At 39.7% G+C, this 14231-nt stretch overlaps 1 protein-coding gene and 1 long non-coding RNA gene across 5 annotated transcripts in view; one reads left to right on the forward strand and one right to left on the reverse strand.

Annotated features, from left to right (window-relative positions):
- Positions 1-14231, forward strand: part of DAB1 (DAB adaptor protein 1) — a 1301090-nt gene that overhangs the window by 608041 nt on the left and 678818 nt on the right. For all 4 annotated transcript variants that reach the window (XM_020904860.2, XM_070468111.1, XM_070468106.1 and 1 more), the window contains exon 3: positions 2509-2582. The gene's annotated coding sequence lies outside the window, so the exon portion shown is untranslated. The remainder of the gene's footprint in view (positions 1-2508; positions 2583-14231) is intronic.
- Positions 2016-9328, reverse strand: LOC110145037 (uncharacterized). The gene is made up of 3 exons (XR_002316076.2): positions 9293-9328; positions 5818-5864; positions 2016-2815 (listed from the first exon to the last, which is right to left on the reverse strand). It is a non-coding gene; the product is annotated as an uncharacterized lncRNA (long non-coding RNA).

Below are 14231 nucleotides of genomic sequence, written 5' to 3' on the forward strand. Positions count from 1 at the left end.
ACTACCAACAAGATAGAAATAAAAAGGATTATAAAGTAAAAAAAAGTACCTCCTCATAACAAATGCTTTGAGGATGCAATGAGATAATATTTGTAGTGTCTAGAATATTTCATGGCACATGATAAAAAGAAAGGCATAAGATTGAAGTGTGCTTTGAATGCCATGCTTTCTCTCATTTTGTTTTTTACAATAACCTTATTAGATTCATGTTTTTATTATTCCATTTTATATGTAAGAAAACTGAGCCTTAGAAAGGTCAAATAACTTGTCCAAGATCACCCAGATCTTAAAAAACAGAGATGGGATTCAAACCAGCTCTATCTCCAGAGAAATACAACTGTAAATTAATATCCTGGGTATATTTCACTAGTTTTATGAATAAACTAAATTGAATTTGTATAAAACATGGCAATCATCTATTCTCTAGCTTTTTTTTTTCCCTTCAGTAAGGAGTCAACCAGCCATTGCTGATTAAACTAGTAATAAGTATCTGTTTAGTTTATGTATATGCAACTCCAAACATGTAAAATAACTGAGTTGCTGTAATGGGATATTGTTACTAGATAAATATTCCAGTCTTAAACAGATTCTGGGTATTGGAATATATTGGAAGATCAGTAGGCTGTGATATTCCATTATGTTGAGTTGTGTGTGTATGTGTTTTAACCATAGGCTTTTTTTTTCTGTTTCACTGTCTTTGCTGAAAAATGGTTCTCTCTCTGCTTTCTATCTTCTGTGAATTCAAATGGAACTTAAATTTTATTGTCACTGATTATTTTGAATGAACAATTTTCTTAATGTACTTTTGTCAAGTCACTTCCATTTATTAAGTCTTTTAAAAAATATTTGTTTATTTATTTGGCTGTACCAGGTCTTAGTCGCAGCATGCCAGATCTAGTTCCCTGACCAGGGATCAAACCCAGGTCCCCTGCACTGGAAGCACAGTCTTAGGTACTGGATCACCGGGAAAGACCCTATTAAGTCTTAAATTCATTCATTCACTCATTTCTTCTTTTATGCGGCAAACACTGATTAGATGAAAACTATGAGCTTGTCTGGGCTTCCCAGGTGGCTCAGTGGTAGAGAATCTGCCTCGAAAACAGGAGATGTGGGTTCAATTCCAGGGTTGGGAAGATCCCCTGGAGAAGGAAATGGTAACCCCTGTAGTATTGTTGCCTGGGAAATCCCATGGTCAGAGGAGCCTGGTGGGCTATAGTCTCTGGGATCAAAAAAGCATTAGACATGACTTAGTAACTAAATAATGGCAGTAACATGAGCTTACCTTTGGTCTAGATTCACAGGAAGCAAGGATTAGTAAGGTATGATAACTTCCTCTGAGGAGCTCACAGATAGAAAGAGGCAGACGTGGAATGGACAATTCCTGTGTAGCATCACCTTTTTTGTTGTCATTTAGTCGCTAAGTTGTGTCTGACTCTTTTTGCTACCCCCATGGGGCCCACCAGGCTCCTCTGTCCATGGGATTTCCCAGGCAAGAATACTGGAGTGGGTCGCCATTTCCTTCTCCAGGGGGTCTTCCTTACCCAGGGATCAAACCTGTGTCTCCTGCATTGCCGCCTTAAAAACTGAGTTATTTCTCCATTTCAGCATGGAACAGGGAGTTCCCAATTATATAAGTGGATGCAAGGAAAGTGGCACAGAAATGGCGAAGTTGAAGCTGAAATTTTTTTCATATACTCATTTTCTTCCTAGAAAAATATGTGTGATCTCTGTAAGGAATTTGAAAAACAAAAAGAGAAAAATAACATATGATCATACTACAGAGAAATAACCACTGTTAACAGCTGGCATATTTTAAAGATTAATTTCTACATGGATGAGCTCAAACTTTGTAAACAATTTTGCTATGTTATATTTTAGAATTTTTAAAAATATTTTTGCACATTTATATTATTATTCTATATAGAAATATTCAGTTTATCATTCCTCCATTGTCTGTTTCCCTCTTAAAAACAACATTGTGATGCCAACCTCTGTGCGTAAATATTGGCCTGCATTCTCTATTGTTTCCTAGAGAAGGACTCCTGAAGGAGAATTGCAGATTAAAGGCTATGAACACTTTTAAGACTCTTGACATTTTCTCCAGTGCCCTCTTCTTCTCTGATCTTAAGGCAAGAGCTCAAGCCTTTAGAGAGTCAGATAAATTACAAATATGGGAAAGTTCTTTAAAAATTCTCCCTTGCTTCATTGTATGTGTAGAAATGTACATGAGTGTGTGCACCCTCATGTATCTCAGGAAGTGACACCAATACACACACACACCATCCTACCTAAGAGGTATTGTGGATCACTTCTTGTTCAGTCCTTACAATGGGCTATATTTGTTGGTTTTTGTTTAGGCGTGTTTTGTTTATGCCATCTCTTTATTTCCAATGCCGGCTTGTGGTAGGAAATTAGTAAATGTTTCTTGAATGAAATAGAAGGAATAAAAGCAAGCCAGTTAAATAGTTAATGTGTATTTTTTTAATATCATGTTTTATTTGTTTTCAGCATTCAGCAAGACATGCTGGTGAACCCCAACTCCGCATCTTCATGATCAAGGGACCCTCTTACACAACACAAAGGTAAATGTTTGAGGCTGATTGTCTTGCTGGTCTGAGGAAAATCTTGCTCTCTGGGAAAACACTCACAAATGTCTCAGGGTCTTCTTGGGTGATGGCTTTTGTGCTTTTGTGTTCTTCTTTAAGCTCTAGAGGGTTTATGGAGCCTTCAGGAACTGGTGCCTTTTCTCTGGGCTACTTTGTGTTTCGGTTACAGAAAGATAATATTGATTCTCTTTCTTCTTGTCTTTAAGCACCTAGTAAATGTCATTAAGAGTCTTAAGTTTTCCTGCCCAGATTTTAGTTTCTCCTAATAGGTTGTCTCAGACTGGTTTGATTTTTAAATGCAATAATGTCACCTCCCTTCTCAAATCCCAGTCTAAATATATTTATCAACAGAAAGAACCATTCTCAATTGTGCAAACTAAAGTCAAACCGTGCATAAGATAAATGTCTTTACATAGGAAACAGACTTGAAGATTTATGAGCTTTAGGAACAAGTACTATTCTTTTGAGGTCCTAAACTTTTAAATGATGGCAGCACTGAATTATGTACTTCATACAGGGAGCCGGGAAAGCACAATTGAAAACGCCCATTCTTTTGACAAATTAGAAGCATTCATTCCAATATCTATTTCTTGTTTACCAGGGATAATGCTGAATGAATCACAGACTGGTGGATGGATGTCCCTTCCTAACACTTTTAATTAGCAGCACCGCCTATTAGGATGAACAGAGTGCTGTGTTTCTGCCATAGATTACCCCAACCCGCCTTACATAGAATAGAAATCTTATTCTCCACAAGGTAATGTTCATCTCTTCCCCAGCCAGACAAGCATAGAAAATTAAACAATGGTCTGTTAAAAAGCCCAGATAATGTATTTATCATTTCCAGTTTATGTGAGTTTGCAAGGCAAATACAAGTGGGAGCTATTTGTTATGAGACCTTGGGGAACAGCAGACTGGAGAACGAGCTGGGAGGCTGGAGGATCTGAGACTTGTAAAAATTCATTTAAAATATGAGGAACTATTGGAGACAGAGGAAATTAATTACTCTGAGGGACTCATATGTCACTACTCATTTAAGTGACCTGGCGAGGAGGTTGAGAAACCTGTTTTCTGGGGGCTTCTCTAGTGGAGAAGACTGGTTGCTGGGACTCCTCAGCTGTCAATTTTTGCATTTCCTTGGTGACTTATTGACATGTCAACCTGGCTTTGTGCCACAGCCTCTTCTAATGAGTAGAGTTAAATGAGAAATGGGGGTTGGGTTGGGGGAGCACTCTCCCCATTGCTGGCCAGGTTATCTAGCAGAGCTCATCGCGTATGTAAGTAACTGCCCGACCTAGGGGAAGCTTGTAAATTACCACAATGGAGACAAGAGGCTGATCATTTGCAGCCGGACTGCGTTTGGTCTTTTATTATTGCTTTTCCATCCACAAAGCTATTCTCTGAGGTGGAGTGAATTTGGGAAGACAGATTAAGGTTTTCTACCTAAAGAGGACTGGGGAGCAGTAGCTTCTGAAAACAGTCATCTTTTCTAGATTGCCTGTCTCATAAATCTCTCAAATGCATTCTGCTTATAGACAGAGGTTGAAAATATATAGATATGTGATGACTTAAAAGTTTAAAATCAGTAAGCATCAGAGTAATGGAGTAGAAGCTCTCTCAGATGTATGCCTTCCCTAGACTGGGGAAAATCAAGGTTTTTTTAATGAACTGTCACTAACCAGCTGTGAGATCCTACAAGAGCCACCATAGGGCTTTGAGCCTTTGTTGTGATGTTTATAAAGTGGGAATAATATCTAACTTTGTGATTAAGATCAATGTGTCCAAAAGAGCTTCGACGGGTGGAAATAACAGTTATGTAAGCGTTATCATCTATGGATGTATTCTGCTATAAAAGTCTTGGTTTTTAAACACTGAGGCAGCTCAGTGGTCTGTATTGCTACTTGATTCACAGTTAAGGGGGTCTGCAGTGTTCTCCCATCTTGTTCAGTTAGGAAGGGTAAATCAACAAGCTGAAGAAGGATAAACAGTGTTTCTCTGATGACTGATTTTGGGAGAAACTGTTCACATGGTTTGAGAAAAAGACGTTGAAGCATAGCTTTGTAGGGAGTTGAGTCCTGGATATTTACCTCTGGGCACCATCCTACTTCTCCAATTTGAAAAAAATCCTAGCCCTCTGAAGTGGAGACAAATCATGCATTTATAAGGGAGATATTTGAAGATTATTCATGTATTCCTAGAAAGAGAGAATGATGAGGTAAACAAAGGTAGGGTCAGTGGGGATGGAAAGAAGAGAGAACTCTGGAGAAGCCTGGCAAAGGAAGGAATTCTAGGCTTTTAAATAGTCAGGGTGGCTTTCACTTAGAAGAGGGAGCAGTGCAGTGACTCTCAGCTGAGGAATATTCCCAAGGCACTTGTAATGCCATTAATGGAAGTGTGGGGGAAATGCAGGCTACAATCCCTCTGCTCAAGGAGCTCAGAGAGGTAAACAATTAGTTATCACATAGAACAGACAGAAAGAAGCCCTGAAGAGCAATGCTGGGAAATACGTTGAGATGGAGGATGCTACTGAGCGGGAACTCAGAGGCTGAGCACCTCTGCGCTAGGCGAGGAGGGTTCGAGGCTAGACATTCTGCACAGCAGCAGCTCAGTGGCCCTGGACCACAGCCGCACGGTGAAGATGCTGGCTTGGGAGCCGCGTGCCTGGCCTGCCGTGTGTGTTCAGCAACCGGAATTTGTATACTAGCCTGCACTCATGGTTTTCAAAGACTTTCTGGCTGTTACTCTCTTCTGAAAGTAGACATGAAGGACTGCCTATCCTCATTAGCCAACCCTGTAGTGAACCAGACCTGACCTGTCCTGAGAATGCTCAGACAACATCCCCTGGGACCCAGCTCTGAATAGTTGCTAGAACCACTATCCCCGTTCCTTGGTATTCATTACCTGGTTTTAAGCTTTTATTTTTTTACCACTTAACCTTTTAAAGTTCCTTGAAAGCCATCAGTTGGCATACCTACACTGTTGGCTATTTATTTTGTTGATTAGATGTGTCTACCTCTTATTCATTTGTAGTCATTTGCAGCCAACATAGGTGAGAAATCATACCTTCCTATGTAGAATAGTATTAAGACAGAAAAATATTTTTCTTGTTATCTTCCTTTCTTTTTCCCCATTCTTGAATTTATCCCTTTGATGCCTCCTGTATGCCTCTTTTTTGTCATCATTTTTATTTTCTCAGATTATCTCTATTTACCTTTCTACTTTCTCTCTTTCTTCTGATAGAATCACACATTCTCCAACCTGAAAGAAAGCAAGAGATTTTAGATACCAGGGGCTTAACTGTGAAAACTCTGAGAGGGGTCTTAGCCATGTGGTAATTTCTCTTTCCTGTTATTTTTGGTGATGGTGGTGGTGGTGCTTCCAAAGCTGAATGTCTTGGATTTTAATCTCTGTTCAAAAACATCTATAGTAATAGCAGATAGTAATATATAACAGATAGTAATAGCTATCTGACATGGAGCACATCAATCTCAAGTTTCAATCACTTTCAGTTCAGTTCAGTTCAGTTCAGTCACTCAGTCGTGTCCAACTCTTTGCAACCCCATGAACCGCAGCGCACCAGGCCTCCCGGTCCATCACCAACTCCCGGAATTTACTCAAACTCATGTCCATTGAGTCAGTAATGCCAACCAACCATCTCATCCTCTGTTTTCCCCTTCTCCTTCTGCCCTCAATCTTTCCCAGCATCAGGGTCTTTTCAAATGAGTCAGCTCTTTGCATCAAGTGGCCAAAGTATTGGAGTTTCAGCTTCAACATCAGTCCTTCCAATGAACATCCAGGACCGATCTCCTTTTAGGATGGACTGATTGAATCTCCTTGCAGTCCAAGGGACTCTCAAGAGTCTTCTCCAACACCACAGTTCAAAAACATCAATTCTTCTGCACTCAGCTTTCTTTATAGTCCAACTCTCATATCCATACATGACTCCTGGAAAAACCATACCCTTAACTAGACAGACCTTTGTTGGCAAAGTAATGTCTCTGCTTTTTAATATGCTATCTAGGTTGGTCATAACTTTCCTTCCAAGGAGTAAGCATCTTTTAATTTCATGGCTGCAGTCACCATCTGCAGTGATTTTGGAGCCCAAAAAGCTAAAGTCAGCCACTGTTTCCATTGTTTCCCCATCTATTTGCCATGAAGTGATGGGACCAGATGCCATGATCTTAGTTTTCTGAACGTTGAGCTTTAAGCCAACGTTTTCACTCTCCTCTTTCAGTTTCATCATGAGGCTCTTTAGTTCTTCTTCACTTTCTGCCATAAAGGTGGTGTCATCTGCATGTCTGAGGTTATTGATATTTTTCCCAGCAGTCTTGATTCCAGCTTGTGCTTCCTCCAGCCCAGCGTTTCTCATGATGTACTCTGCATATATGTTAAATAAGCAGGGTGACAATATACAACCTTGATGTACTCCTTTTCCTATTTGGAACCAGTTTGTTTTTCCATGTCCTAACTGTTGCTTCCTGACCTGCATACAGGTTTCTCAAGAGCCTGGTCAGGTGGTCTGGTATTCCCATCTCTTTCAGAATTTTACACAGTTTACTGTGATCCACACAGTCAAAGGCTTTGGTATAGTTAATAAAGCATAAATAGATGTTTTTCTGAAACTCTCTTGCTTTTTTGATGACCCAGCAGATGTTGGCAATTTGATCAATCAGTTTACATCAGTAAAATTAAGGTAACAATAATACTTCCTATATAGGATTGTTGTAAGAATTTAATGAGAGGGCAGGTGAAAGGGTCTGGCACATTATATATTCTCAATGAATAATTTTAGCTATTAGTGTTGCTTGTAATAATGCATGCAATTATAAACCTTTAAAATACAAAAGGTAGATGTGTTGATCTTTGACAATAAATAAGGGAGAAGTTGGGAAGACTCCTTACCATTCTTTTGTCTTATGGAATGGAAATCTCCAGTGACAGAGGCACTGAAAACAGCTAAATCAGTGAGTACACAGGGAGGTCTCCATAGCTGGGGAGGACCTGGGTGCTCAGTAGTCAGAAGGCATGCTGGGCTCCCTGAGTTTCTGCTGTGCCTCTGGGGAGCATCAAAATCAGCTCTCCAGCAGACTTAGTATTCCTTCCCACCTAGAATGGTGGCTTTCTATATGTCAGGTTGGCTAGACAGAAGTTCATAACTCAGAATTCAATTTCCTGTAGTTTTCAGTTAGGGTGGACCACAGAGAGGTGCTTGGGAAAGCTGGAGGATGAAAGGATGCATTAGCCACTTTGCTGCTCAGGTGTTGTTGCTGATCTGCTGACTTACTGAGTCAGCATAGACCAGCATCCAAGGCTACAAGTGCATTTACTTTCCCCAGATCCTCCTCCAACTTCTCTAACCCCTCACCCATTTGTGTGTGTTTTGAGAAGAGACCCCGGCTCCAGCAGGTCACCCACATTTACAATTGGGATAGCAGTGAAAACCGAGGTTCCAGTTCATCCTTAGGGAGTTTCAGCTCGTACCTGTGGGTTCCCAGCTGCTCCTTATTTTCTGCATTACTTATATCCATCTTTCCTTCCTGACTGCCTACCCAGTGGACTTCAAGCTCCAGCATCAGACAAGATACAACAGATTTATAGACTGCTTTACCAGTTCCCAGAGTTGGAAAAGGCCAAATTTCTCTATAAATAAATAATACATACAAACTTATAAAATATATATAAATATCTAATGCATGTATATATGTAACATAAAATGTACTTACTTATATTTTTAGAGGAACAGAACCAACCACTAGGAGATTATATGCATATATAAGCATGGGCATATGTGTGTGTGTATATATATATATGTGTGTGTGTCTGTGTGTGTGTGTGTACATATATGTATATATATATATATATATATATGGATTTCCCTGGTGGCTCAAATAGTAAAGAGTCTGCCTGCAATGCAGGAGACCTGGGTTTCATCTCTGGGCCGGAAAGATCCCCTGGAGAAGGGAATGGCTACCCACTTCAGTATTCTTGCCTGGAGAATTCCATGGACAGAGGAGCTTTGTGGGCTACAGTCCACGGGGTCAAAAAGAGTTGGACACAACTGAATAATGTCAAAGAAGTAACACATATCAAAGAAGTGATGAATAAGAATAATTCAACTATATATCCTTAATAGAATATATATATAATTCAATATGTATGTATATATACACATACATACACACACACACACACACATATACATATATACATATGCAAGCAAACACACTCACACACATACCCATATACAATCTATTGGTGCTTGTCTCTGCCTCTCTGGTTAACCCTGACTAGTACAGAGTCATAAGCTTTTTATAATAGGGGACTCTCTACTTCATAAGGCAACCAACTTCTATTCAACCTCTTCTACCATTCCCCTTTCTGTAATGTAACAGAAATAAAATTAAACTCATGATCCAAAATGTAGTTTTTCAGCCCAGGGCACATCCCACTTCCTGCTTAGGATTTCTGTCCCTCTCAACCCTAAATCTTCTTGTAATGTCTCACTGCCATAATCTCACCCATTAAAGTTTTTTCTCTCTGGTTTTTCACCTTTTTGATCTTCAGAATCAGACTCTTAATGAAATTAACCCCATAAGTATTGAATATGCTAGAAAAACCTTCTAGCAAATCCCTTTTCCCCAGACCTGTCTTCTCTTTATCCTTCCCATGCCTTTTGAAAACTATACCTTGGTTCTGAATGTGTGGTCTAGGGTGAGAGGAGGGATGCATAGAATTTAGAATCAGAACACCTATGTTTGTGTCCTTCCACCACAGTGTTGACTGCATCTGTTTGATAGTTACCTTCTGAGGGCCTCAGTTTCCTCAGCTGTAAAATAGGTGTACTAAAGCCAACCTACGCATTCTCAGGTTCTCTGAATTCAATAACCTGTGCATGGCTCTAGGTGTTTGAGGCCTGCTGTACTTGAACAGCTCTCCAGTCTCAGATTAGCTCACCCCTAGGTGGGAAGATGACAATTATGGGCAAATATTGGGCTCCAGAATTTGTAATAGAGCAGCAAATCAAAACACTCTTATTTTTCAATAAAATGAAATATTTTGAAATAGCAATAACCTAAATTCTTATTCATGATCTACCATAATAACATTTTGCTTAAATTATTTCCTGAAGAAGATTTAGACTGAAGAAATTTCATGTACAGCTGTTGCTTTTTAAATGGGTATATATTTCAAAATTACTTGTAAATCAAAAACATTACAGAGCTGACCAAAAAGAGCAAAGCCGTCAAATATGAAAGAATGACTGTACATTATTTTACTTAAACCAGCATTTAAAACTAACAAAAAAGCAAACACAAAAATAAAATCTGACAAAACAATCCATAACAGAACCGAGACAAAAAAGAGCTAATCTCTATAATGCAGTGAGTTTCAAAAGTGAAACAGCCAAGTGATTAAATTAAGTATATACAAATGAAACTTTTATGGGTGGATAATATAGATGTTCTCTCAAAGTAAAGAGCCTGTACTCCCTGGCAGAGGAATCTTCCATGTGAGTAGAAGAGGTGACTGTGGAAACATCCTATTCTTAAGTGTGGCATAGACAACCAATTGTGAGCTCACAATTGGTTATAAAGATCTCTGTAATTGGCAGGTATGTGCCTTCTAGACGAAGATGTGGAGGACATAGGTGACAGCTGAAATCCACATTTGTGACCACACCTTGCCCTGTTTCCCGGCACACATTTATGACCAAACAATAGCGAAAATTGAAGAAATAGCTGACTTGCCCTCCACTCCCTAAATGCATGTACACGCAGGCACACACACCTGCCAATCTTACCAGGATCAAAGGAGTGCTGTAACACAATGCCTGGCACACGGGAGGTCTCCAAATAGATGTCTGTTGGATGGGTGCATGTATTAATGAACTGCTGAGGAACTCAAGGGCAAAGTCTAGAGATATCAGTGGACATTATGACAGCATTCTGGACAAAATGAAATGGGAAAAAAAATGCCCAGGAGAATGACTTGACTGAAGATTTAACATGTTGATGTTCATAACACCTCACCTGCCAAAGGTATCTTATTCACAATGAATGAAGCAACAGAACAGGATTAAATTGGCATAGCTGGAGGAGGTCTGCCTGCGTATGAAGAGCTGAATGTTATCTCCAGGCAACGAATGGAGTTGTAACAAGAGGATTCTTATTTTTAGTCTTGGGGAGAAAATGAATTTGAATCAAGAGACACCCAGCGTTGATAAGAAAAGATCAGGGCTTGAGGGAGGGAGTAGATATATAATAAGTTCAGAACAGGAGGGCTGGGCAAAGAACTGGTTGTGGGTGGGGGGCAGGGGAGAAGGGGTATCATGGGAGGAGAGCTTGTTTTTTCACAGTGGCACCTGCAGGTGTGACAAGGTCCACTGGGGCATCAGGTCAACTCAGACCCCTACTGCTTGATACAAGCTACATCAGTGTATGCACCTGAGGGCTAGGGACCACTGGGGCATCAGGTCAACTCAGACCCCTACTGCTTGATACAAGCTACATCAGTGTATGCACCTGAGGGCTAGGGAATTGGCTTTCCTCCTCTGCAGACTTGGCTGCATCCTTTGGGGAACAAGGGAATTCTTTCTTAAATCATTTAACATGCTGCACTGTAATTGCTGCTTATGTTTTCTCTCACTCTTCATGTCTCCTATGGTGCCAAGGTCTTGGCGTTTTGTTGTTGTTGTTGTTTTCAGTTTTTTCTGCATCTTTATTTCTAGCATCTGTATCTGAGAATCTTTTAAAAACCACTGATCACCTTCATATGTTAATGATAATAAACCTCACCAAAGATATGTAAGGAAGCAATCATTATTTACAGTTTTAAGTAAAGAAGCACAGGATCAGAAAAGTAGCCATTTGCTCTAAGTCCTGCAGTTGGTAAATCTAGTACTGAACTAGTATTTGAACCCAGACCTGTCTGGAAGTTTGTGATCTGTCCACTATTCCTCTAAGCCTTTAATTGAGTACATGCTCCCTGAAAATTTCTTGGAAGGCTGGAGGGAGGGAAAGATGGATGATAGATAATAAAAAGGAAAGATGATTTGAATACAAATAGCCAGACTTTCAGGCTTCCCGGGGTGGGGAGCTCCTGGTAAAGAACCTGCCTGCTAATTCAGGAGACATCCCTGGGTCAGGAAGATCCTCTGGAGGAGGGCATGGCAACCCACTCCAGTATTCTTGCCTGGAGAATCCCAAGGACAGAGGAGTCTGGCAGGCTACAGTCAATGGAATTGCAGAGTTGGACACAAGTGAAGCAACTTAGCACGCATGCACACACGCACAGCCAGACTTTCAGATCTATTCTGAACAGATCACAGACGAAGGTACCTGACACATAATACTTTATTTTGCGATAATGCTGGCTGAACCAATCCACAAGTTGAGGGAGAGTTCTACCAGTAGACTTTGGGATTTATCCACAAAAATGCCAGGGACTTAGCCAAAGTTGTGTGAGAAAATTGATTGATCTTGAGAAAGGGACTAAGACAGAGTGTTGGGCAGAGCAGAAAACTCTGCTGGCCTACTCTTCTGCAATGATCTAATTCCACCCCACTCATGCCTCCATGCTCAGGCCGTGGTTTGCTCATTTTTTCTGCACAGCAGCCTTAGAGGAAATTAGCATCATGATGAGTGTTTTAGGGATGAGAAAATTAAGGCTCCAATTAACAGCTTTATAGAGTTCACTAATGCCAGAAATGAGTTTGAATGTAAGTTACCAAGAGTAAGTTACCCAGACATCAGCTATTTTAGTAGCATCCAATTGGCTGCAAGATGATTCTTCCAAAGGAAACTTCTATGGAAATGTTGTCTTATGGCCAACATTGTTTAAGCCAAGCATGTCTCTTTCTGTGAACATTACCAAGGTAAACACAAAGATTATCCAGAGATTGCATGCCCCTAGATTTCTCACCCTTCTGTGTTTAACACATGACTTTAATGTTACTCTAATGGGGGTGTCTTTTTTTATCAGTGTCTCTTAGCTGGTGATACTTAGTCCTCGGTGTCCCATTGAAGGTAATGCTCCCAGATGGCTCACAAATTAGGTTCAATAAAATGTAGTCATTCTTTGCTTTTAGTGATTCCTTGGTGCTGAACCCATTTAACTTACCTAAAGTCCTATTTGAGTTGTAAAATCCTAAATATGGATTGATTAGAACAGGCTAATAGAATAGGCTCTCCGGTAAGTGCAGTGAGTTATTCTGAAGTGAATAGAAGGCCCAGTTTGGAATGGAAAACCTGACTTCAGCTTCATTTTGCCACTTGTTGGCTCTGTGTCCCTGGTTTCTTGTGTCTCCCTTCTCTCATGATCATTTGGTTTCAATTCCCCTACATGAAAAATGAGAATCAGAGGTGATTGTGGAGAGCAAGTGGTAACATATATGTGAAACTAGTTGGTGAAGTATAAATGGTTATAGAAATGTAAGTTAGTGTACTACATTTTAAAATTAAATGTGAACAGGTGTGCATTGCATCACTGGAAACATGCTGTTCAATTATAAATTTTAAGAAAAAGGAGAATCAGGACCCTCTGCGACTATAAGGAATCTCAGAAATGATCTAGTTCAATTTGCTTCTTGACAGAGGAAGAACTAGAGTTATCCTGAGCTGGGGTCCTCTCTCTCCAGCAATGTGGATTATTGAGATGTTAAAACTAAGCTGACCTGTAACAGTGATAGCATTTGCACTAGGTCCAAACCAAGAGCACCAAGGAAAGGATGGATTGTGTCCCAGGGTCTGGAGAAGAGCAGTGATTTCCTCATCAGTTCAGGGAATATCCTTTCTCACCAGGACCCCAGCTCTGTGATCTCACTGCTCATCCAGTACTGCTGCAAATCTGTGCTTCATACAAAAAATAATATAACACTGATCTTTATCTCCTCATTTAACTCTCAAAGTTATCACACATGATTTATTGTCTTTGTTAATGAAAAGTAACAAAAATGGCATGCTTCTTTTATAAGTAACTTTTTGATTGTTTATGTATTCATGAATCTTAAAATTTTAAACCAATATCCACATATTACATGGAATTTAGAAATTAGAGGAAGACAAGAGGTTGTCTTTTTTCCATTGTATATCCTTGCCTCCTTTGTCAAAGATAAGGTGACCATAGGTTCGTGGATTTATCTCTGGGCTTTCTATTCTGTTCCATTGATCTATATTTCTGTCTTTGTGCCAGTACCATACTGTCTTGATGACTGTGGCTTTGTAGTATAGTCTGAAGTCAGGCAGGTTGATTCCTCCAGTTCCATTCTTCTTTCTCAAGGTTACTTTGGCTATTCAAGGTTTTTTGTATTTCCATACAAATTGTGAAATTATTTGTTCTAGTTCTGCGTAGTTTGATAGGGATTGCATTGAATCTATAGATTGCTTTGGGTTGTATAGTCATTTTGACACTATTGATTCTTCCAATCCATGAACAAGGTATATTTCTCCATCTATTTGTGTCCTCTTTGATTTCTTTCATCAGTGTTTTATAGTTTTATATACATAGGTCTTTTGTTTCTTTAGGTAGATATACTCCTAAGTATTTTATTCTTTTTGTTGCAATGGTGAATGGTATCCTTTCCTTAATTTCTCTTTCTGTTTTCTCATTGTTAGTGTATAGGAATGC

This window comes from Odocoileus virginianus, chromosome 5 (assembly GCF_023699985.2).
Source record: "Odocoileus virginianus isolate 20LAN1187 ecotype Illinois chromosome 5, Ovbor_1.2, whole genome shotgun sequence".
NCBI classification, from domain to species: Eukaryota; Metazoa; Chordata; class Mammalia; order Artiodactyla; family Cervidae; genus Odocoileus; species Odocoileus virginianus.